Below are 9371 nucleotides of genomic sequence, written 5' to 3'. Positions count from 1 at the left end.
AAACCTGAGATCTCTCAAGGAAGTAGACACCACAGTGACATTCAGTAACATTTGTCTATTAAGCTTCCAAGCTTTGGTGAACGTCCTTAATAGTTAGGTCTTGTTTATTTATTACCGTCATGCTTCGGACAAGATCTTGTCTAATGTTTATTGTACTTTAGGAATACAGCATGAAATTGCACATCTGCGTGTTCCAAATCATCGTCGACCTACGCGATTAATGTGCACTAGATGCATTCGTGGTCTCTCAGCTAGCCAATCACTTCGACATGGACAATGACATTCATTTTTTTACGTTCCTATGGAAATGGGACATGGCTGTTATTAAACGAACAGATGGTGACCGAGTACACCACCCCCATCGGCATTTACTATGATTTATTCCATGTTTAAGTTTATTTTAATTATAGTCAGTGCTATTGCTTTTCGTTTCAAGGATTAATTTTTAGTTTCACGGTCTTGTATTTCACTATTATTTAGTTTTATTATGACAACGCAATGAAACTCGTAGACAATGTGAGTACCTTTCGTGTGGACCATTGTGACTTTACCGATATTACCGATTTGTATTAAATAATTTTGCTTTGAATTTCCCTCTGAAATAGGCACCATATAAATACATCTTGTATCAGATGTTGATGTTTTCAGACTTTGAAACACGGACAGTGCCTGTGTAGAATTGGAGTCGATTAAATTTGTTCAGGCGGATAATTACAATGATAGTGTACGCTGCAAAACCGCATGGGAAACACGGAATTGTTAATCAGAAGATTCAAACTCAGTTACACAGGATGTTATAGCAATATACCTAGGCATGCGTGTCAAGTTTCTTGGATTTTTGATGTGACTGTATCATCATAATGTCTGGCGTCTAACCGAATGTTTCTAGTAGAGTGTATCGAGTATGAAGATGGCCATCTTATGGGATGCTACGCGGTGTAGTCTACCATACTGCATGGTACAAAATCCCACAAGACGGTCATCTTCACATTAAGGCAGAGCATTTGGACTGGGTCTTTGCGTTAATGGCACTGCGTTTCTACAAGCCAGCCGGACAGACTGCAAGGCATAAAACTGGCCTGACTCAGGCTAGAAATGTCAAAAGCCCTTAACGCTCACAAACATTTACACAAGCAATTTGTCCAGCCTTCAAACTATAGAACTGCATGTGAATGTATTTTCTTATTTAAGGTCTTTGGCTAGCAGATTAACCATTAAATTAGTCACGTGACAACAGAATCTGTTTCATTGGTTCACATACCTGTAGCTTTCGCTTGAAGGCTGTACCCTTACCTTTGTTGCTCTCGCCTGGTAACTCAGTGCTGCCAACGTTCGTAGATAATTACTGGTACGGACAGATAGCATGTGAATTTCGGTAAGCATTATCGCAGACAAGACAAATGCAACATATTAATCATGTAGCCGATATCGGGACACAAAATAGCAAATAGCCTGCACGAGTCGTACGTAATATGTATCCACAAAATTGCCTGAAATGTCTAGACAGTGCTTCCTTAAAAAAAAAATAAACATTTCTAAACTACGGTTCAAGGAACTCTATGGATTATATTTGCCCCAAAACATGTTTCATATTAGCGTCTGACTTTTTAGTCTGAAATTTTTTTCTGTTTTTGCAGAAACGTCCCTAGAGGGGTGCGGGGTCTGGGGCGGAGCAGTCTTTGCGGGGCTCCTCCTTAAAATGTATATAAGCACAATAAATAAATAAAATAGTAAAATAAGACTGTGGCCTAGCTATATGTTTATTTAAGAGTGTATTCTTATCTCTGTTATGATATTACAATAAAGTTAATATACTATATTTTAATACGCCGCGTGCTGCATTTTTACTTATTGGGTACTCAAAGTGTCGTTGTTCATGAAATATTGCATACATCGCAATGTTGTACCTGGGGGCCCAGTGCGGCCGCCTCGCCCTAAAAACTGTCCAGATTGTTGGACTACGTATAATTAGCTTCTTACGCTATATAATATTTCTGATCAGAGTCTACATCTGCACCAATGACTACATTTTTTACATTTTCATATTTAATCTCAAACATTACGGTCTTTTTTGGGTCTTATTTTTATATATTTCTAATTTCTAATGCTTTTATATACACAAAAATGCATTTATCATATTTTCAACAAGGATAACAGAACATTAAGTTCATCTTAACAAATTCTCCAAATTTTATTACAGTAATAATTAATAATTATCAGCCTTCCGCGAGTGTGGCCTGTTGGGTACTCATTCTGGCATTTATAGGGTCCTCACAGAGATCTTTACTATTTTACATCATTTTTAAATACGTTGGTGGAATAAGAAGGCATAAACGTTTATTTAGTCATTTAGTCAAGGTGGGTTCAAAAACAATTTTATACTTCTAATATAATAGGTTTGCAATATAAAATTTAATCGATAATCGTCATGTCTCTGATACATCCTCCGTCAAGAATGGATCGGCGTAAAATACATTTTCTGTAATACGCTCCACACTATTTCGTTGTGTGAAATTAAATAAAAATAATATACATAAATTATTATAAACATGCAGAAGGTTAATGCACCACATTTTATTACAACAAAAGATCTATTTCCTGAAACATGTTTTGTGCATGTTAACATGATGTGTCACCACCTGATTCGGTCGATGTCCTCGACTTTAAATTTATATTCTTTACATGATTTCAGCATTATTTATCAACATTTTAAAGCACGTGTGTTTCGAGAGATAAATACGAAATAGAAACTATTATAGTTTTACCTTGAACGTAGAATGTGAAAATAAAGACAAACACAGATTTAATTTCATCTTGAATGTATTATAAGTCATACTTATTCTATAAAATGTTGATTATTCGTACTGTTACAATTATTTTTATAAGAAAACCATTGTTTCTGACTGTACGCCTTATAATACTCGCGTGCATTTGGCTCGCTGGCCGTGAGTTGATATTCCATTGCGATAGGTTAATTAATACAGCCCCAAACACCAGGTACAGAATCTAATGTATATATTTGACATGTGAAACACTCCCATCTTCAGTGAGATCAAAAATTAAACAAAAGAAACATTTATCATAAATAGCGTACTAAGTTTCAAGCGATGCCATCACGCAAAGCAAAACATGGTCCAGACTTTAGTGTAGCCAACGATGCCATCAGAAATGCAATTACGCAAATCAGCGGGGTTTTTTTAATTTTTTGTACATAAGTCATAATACGGTTATAGATGTCAACGCAATACAAATTAATTTAATGATATGTTCGTACAAAGACGGTTGTTTTTTTATTTGAAGCTGATACTCGCCTTAATAATATTTAAGGATCTAGTCCGTACCTCAAAGAGAACACGACTCAAAACCATTACAAAGATAAAATATTTAATTCTGTTCGTGAAAATAATGGCTGTGCACCTGAGATTTATATGAAACTGTCAAATATATTTTGTGTACAAAACGCAGAATTGCTGGTTGTTAATGCAGTCAGGTGTTGCCTGAACTTCCCACTAGACTTTACAGAGCTAATAAGCGTCTGGCCGACTACACAGTCGCATGCAGCCAGTCTCTGGTGACCAGTTCCATGTGACGCCGTCAGAACCAGCAAATGAGGATGGCTACGTTTCATATAATGCTCTTTTACTCAATTTCCTTTTCGCCTCTCCTCGTACTTCCTTATAGGCTTTTTCTCTTCGTCACAAACTTGTTTTCACTAGTTTCCTTTTACCTCATCTTCCATTCTTAATTCTTCTTGCTCTTGATTTCCTTCTTCAGTGTTCTAACCTACAAAATTGTGCGTGCACGATCTGAAATCCAAGGAAGTAGGACATGTACCCAATAGATAAAATAGGTGTAACAAGCAGCCCACATAATGTGACCCTGCTGCCACCTGGTGACCGTCTTAGCAGACCGAGGCGTATTTTTCAATATGGTTTACTGTACTTATTGAATCTATTCATGAAAATCCAACTCGGTCTACAGATTCTGATGAAATAAAGCTGCAATTCAGCTCACAAATTTGGATTAGTCTATTTTATTTTCCGTTAAATGTTACCTAGACATTTAATTTAATAAAATGGAGAAAGTCTGAAACCAGAAGACAAAATCTCCGCCAAAGGAATTGTCAGAAACGTAATATGAGTCTACCTAAAATATTCCGGAACAATTCTGTGGGTATTTTGTGCTCTGAATAAATTAAAATTGAGTTGAACTCAGTACTGCATGGAAACTGCTGAAGATCCTATGTTAGGAAGCTGTTTTACAAACGGAGACAGAATATCAGTGGAATGGTTTCACAGAGGAAGAAGTGAATGCAGAAACTAGGCCTTGCAATCTGAATTGCTTAAAACACAACAAACTATTCCATTATGTTGGTTATGTCATAATGGTCAGTAAATGAACGATTGGCCTTATTAACTGTGAGACGTTAATTGACCTCATTCAAGAATAACATTTGTAGATTTGTTTTGGTTTGTCTACTTTCTAGGAAGTTAAGTTGATTATGGTTGTTTGTTGAAAGCGCGTCATCGTGTTGGCTTTACACGCCTGTATACAGTTTGACTTCAAGAAAATTCCTTCCTTCCTTCCTACTTTCCTGCAGATGGTTAAGTTTCTGGTAAAAGGTCAGGGTTAAACAGGAAATGTTGGTTGGTAGCTTAGTTGGTGGTCATTTGCTGTTAAGGTTCGTCCAGAATACTCTGGGTCTCGTATATAATCATAAATAGTATCCCGTAAGGCCCAAAATCCCGTAACGACATTACAATGACAATGGCTATTACAAACATATTCATAAATATTATCACATATCGTCCACGATCCCTTAAGAAAGAGCCAAGCACCATGGAACAAAGATGCAGTGGAAGATTCTTATTAATGTTTTACTAACCCAAATACAAGATAGGTAACGTGTAGTCGGATATAGATCACGTCATTAAATTGTGTGGATAAGTATCATGAGCGGATTGGGTCAAAACATTGTTCCAGAACTGAAGAATCTATGGCATGTGTGTGGCGAAGGCTTGCTTGCCCACGTCATGCATGAGTATGTCTTTAATTATTTATTGGAAATATACAGGGATGTTTCAGATCTAGTGGAATTTTGTTGGTGTATGTTGGCAGTACAGTCCACATTCCTTCGCTGGAGATACAGGTAGCACTGCTGTTCAGTTGCCTGTGCTGAAGCTTGGAATAAACTTTAGGGACGAGTTGAAAAGACTGCAAGTCAAGTTCATACGACAATCATAATATTTGAGCAGACTTTTTGACGTATTTTCATAAAGAAATAAACTGTGGCTATTAAATCTGAGTTTTTATTATGACAACAATGGACATACGAACTGTTTAGTCGTCAGTGAATAACGTGAACAAATTTTCTTTTGTGGTTGTATGGACTGGAATAAATTGTCAAGAGCAATACAATGTGTGAGTCAATGATTCACGGAAATTGGGAATGTGGTCTGATGGGCGGTGTTCGAGGATGGTATATGGACTTGTGAATAATTCCAGAAGTCCTGTGATCACTGCATTTGACGGTAGGGGCTTGTTTTTGTTTTGTACGATTTAACCTTCATGTCTCTGTGTTTATAGGACCCGTATTTATTATTTTTTTCGGTTGCATTCAACGTTTTATTGTTTTGCATGATGACTGTAAAGAAAAATGGAACAAAACTTAAAAGTTTGATGTTTTGTTGAACAGTTTTTCTGTTGCAACACACATGTTGGTAGATGAAATTCCATCACTCGTTTTCACTAAATTTGAAGACCATGATGGGTTGGAATTTATACAAAGTTCAGATCGATTATAATCATTTTGGAAGAATGTTACAATATAGCTCATCCATGGTACATGCTTCTCATAATAACGTGATGGTATGATGTTACTCCGTTATATACTAGTAATTGTGCGTAAATAATTTTAGTACTTGTAATAGAATAGATGCAATTCCTTATTAAATTAATTTTTGGTCAGAAATATATATAACGGGTTTTGCATATTATTAAAATCCGTTGTGAAATCTAATCGTATTTATCGTAATTAGTTTTAATTGTGACGTCAAGAGGTATTTGAAATACAATGTGGCTCACATGTTGGTTTACCAAGATTGTATTCACTCAATAAAGATTTACATGAATAGAAAATTAATAAATAATAAAGAACAAAAACTGTTTCAGTAATATTATCACAGTTCACAAGCATCGTTCAAAGCGTGAATATGTGCCACTCTATATTTACTATTACATTATATGCGGAAGATAAATTAGGTATTAAATTCCTGTGGGGTATATTTTGACACATCTTCTGCTTTTTAATTTGTTTAAACATTTAAGAATAAATTATTTTGTCAGGGTTATAGTAAGGCAATTTGTTGATTACAGTAAAATACACCGAAGAAATAAAAGTGGGTCCAACATACGAAAGCAAAACTTACGGGCGTTCGGTACTTGAGGCATAACTACTACTGCGAATTGCACAGCACATTCAGTCTAAAAAAATTGACAGTGGAACCACGGTTCCCTAGTTAACGTTGAATAACGTTTAACTGTAGAAGTATATTTGTACAGAAATAACATTTTATTTACACATTAATGTATACCTTTACATCTTATCTATACGTGACTTCATCCGCCGACAGCTTGTCTGTGTGTTGCGTCATGTACTCAACACACTCACTCTAGAACCGTTCTTTGTTACCAAATAAATGGTCAAAACTCGTAAACCGTAAGAGTTAGCTGAAATCTGTTTGCAAATTTGAAAAGCTCGTGTTTATTTACGTATTTCACTCGCAATATGGCCAGATCTAACTCTTACGCTTTAGACGTGGCAAGCGGTTGAAGTTAAGGAACGAGGGTATAGTTATTACATGTTTTGGGTAGTTATTTTAACGATGTGTAAAATATGCATTATAGAATAAAGTACACATCATGTAGAAAAAAACATTTATTTTCTCTTTAATTCACATATGGGTTTATGTTCTCTACCTTACATAGGTCTCGAGTTATTGGCGTTTGAAGAAGTTACACACCAGCGTTACCTTACATCTTACAGTTTCCGTCGAGTGTAACCGTGATTTTATAAACGTTATTCAACGTTAAAACTTTGTGGATATGAAGAACGATAATCTTCCTAACAGCATAGTTTTATCACAGCTATTACTTAATATTTAGTATCAATAAATTCGAATTACATATTTCCCTTTTCAGTGTAAATTAAATATGCATTTACATACAACCGAGAAATTTAATAAATGGCAGTAACTCTGTATTTTCACTGCCATTGTTTTATTGGATGCCCCAGCACCTAGGATTCTAAATGGATTTATTTCTCAGTATCTTCTCAGTATTCCATATTTTTTTACCGTCTGTCTAGAAATTATTAACGCAACATTCGTAATGTCGTTAGTTGTCAGAATGTGAACAGACGGCTTCTTTCGCCTGTATACACAGGACCACAATAGTAATTCGTATTTTTACTATATACATATATTAAATATTAAACATCAGTTAATCGCACAAATGTAACGTAGCTCAGCATACGCTATTAGCATACCTAGAATATTTTATTTTGTATAGAATTTGTTATGACTAAAAAGAATCAATATTTTAATATATCAATGAATGTTAGTAGAACATTCCCTAGATGCTTCGAAAGTTAAACATTAAATTTTGTCTTTCGCTTTTAGTTCGCAAGGTAGAATAATTTATGATGTCAATTTTACTGTTTTATTTGTTCAGCGTGGTAACTTCCCGAAAGCCATGAGAAATCGTATATACCCTAACGTTTGGTAATTCAAAAGCTCATTTATTAGGAAGTCATACAATCGCGTACAGAATGTAGATTCTGTTTCAGCTTTGGGATTTGAGTAGAGAAAAATTAATTAGAAATTTTGTTTACATTTTCTGCACTTTTTAGTAAAATAAACCACGATGAACACGCAAATTGTTAGGGTCTGTCGATGTTAGCTGTCCGGTTAGTCAGTGACAGTGGTTAAATGCTGTTACATTTTGTAAACATTTTTAATTAAATGCTCGCTTCAAGCAAAATTATTTAACGTCTTATCGTTTAGCTCAGCCAAAAGGAATATCAGGAAAGACCACTCCCTTGCACTGTTCTTTAAAATATTTTATATTTCCTAATAGTTCGATTTTACATTTTGTGATTTAAATTGTTGATTGCGAAGCCATAAACAAAAAAACAACATTCAGGCCTATTTTGTAAGCATACGGGTCTAGCGGTTAGAACGCTGGCCTTGTAATCCTGGGGTCTCGGGTTCGATTCCCGGCGGTGCCCGAATTTATAACTTGTGTTGGGCAAGGCCGTGGTCTAGGCAACACGGGGCTTCCCCGGTTTCTCCGTGGCATCCCAACAATTACTCCATTCACACACTGAAGAATGGCAACGGCAAACCACTTCTGGATCATCTGCCAAGAACGTATATGAACAGGTCCCAGTCCGAGAAAAGGATGGAAGGATCCTGTTCATATGGACCTGTCGTCAGACAGAACACTAAATAATAACGGGTGTAGCAAATACTTCCTACTTTGTATTCCTCGTTTCAGAATTGGTGATTTAGAATAAATATAGGAAAAGTACATTCAAACAGGCCACGACCACTCTCGCAAGCTCTTTATCTGTAGTCACTGACTCACATCTTGTGACACTCTTCATTACATTTACGTAAGGTCTGAAGCTTTGACGGTGACTGACTGCAATGATTTCTTCTCGGGCGATCAGTTAATACCCAACATTTCAGAGACTCTTATCACACCTGATGATGGAAGCGGAGACGGATAAACTCCATTTTCACACAGATAATTGCTCTAGAATTCATTGTACTGTCTGTGCAGATGCTGAATCATTTGTCAATGTAAATCCAACTTATATACACCGTGAAACATGACAGTTGGCCTTTGGGATATTATGACATCAGATGAGCCGAGTAACTCAGTCAGTACAGTGACTGACTAAGGGCTGGACGACCTCGGTTCGATCTATGACAGGGGCAGAGGATTTTCTTGTAGCCTCTGCGTCCAGACCTGATCTGGGGCCCACCTCGGGGGGTAAAGCGCGGTCGGGTCGTGACGCTGACCACTCACCCCCATCTAGCGCCGAGGTTTAGAATGAGTAGGAGCGATACTATCTCTCCCTCTTAACGTCTACATGGCGCGCAATGGGATGGCTTTACCGTTGATTTTGGCATCAGGGTGGCTTTTAGTGTAACTGTGTTCTTGTAAAAGCTTCAATAGCATTGGTCGTGCCTCTACGTTAGTGTCATGCAGTGTGGTGGAAGTTTCAGAGGTGCTTGCTGTCTCCATAATCAGGGTGATGGTGTTAGAACAAATAAACACCTCTGAAACGTCGATAAACTTTACGA

At 36.6% G+C, this 9371-nt stretch overlaps 1 protein-coding gene across 1 annotated transcript in view; it reads left to right on the top strand.

Annotated features, from left to right (window-relative positions):
- Window positions 1-5153: 5153 nt before the first annotated feature.
- Window positions 5154-9371, top strand: part of LOC110829246 (ATP-binding cassette sub-family G member 8) — a 70309-nt gene continuing 66091 nt past the window's right edge. The window contains exon 1 of the mRNA XM_022062796.2: window positions 5154-5531. The gene's annotated coding sequence lies outside the window, so the exon portion shown is untranslated. The remainder of the gene's footprint in view (window positions 5532-9371) is intronic.

This window comes from Zootermopsis nevadensis, unplaced genomic scaffold (genome assembly GCF_977971745.1).
Source record: "Zootermopsis nevadensis isolate Lab colony 2312 unplaced genomic scaffold, Znev_1.0 Znev_ptg000001l, whole genome shotgun sequence".
NCBI lineage: Eukaryota > Metazoa > Arthropoda > Insecta > Blattodea > Termopsidae > Zootermopsis > Zootermopsis nevadensis.
This window is presented reverse-complemented; position numbering and strand designations above follow the sequence as displayed.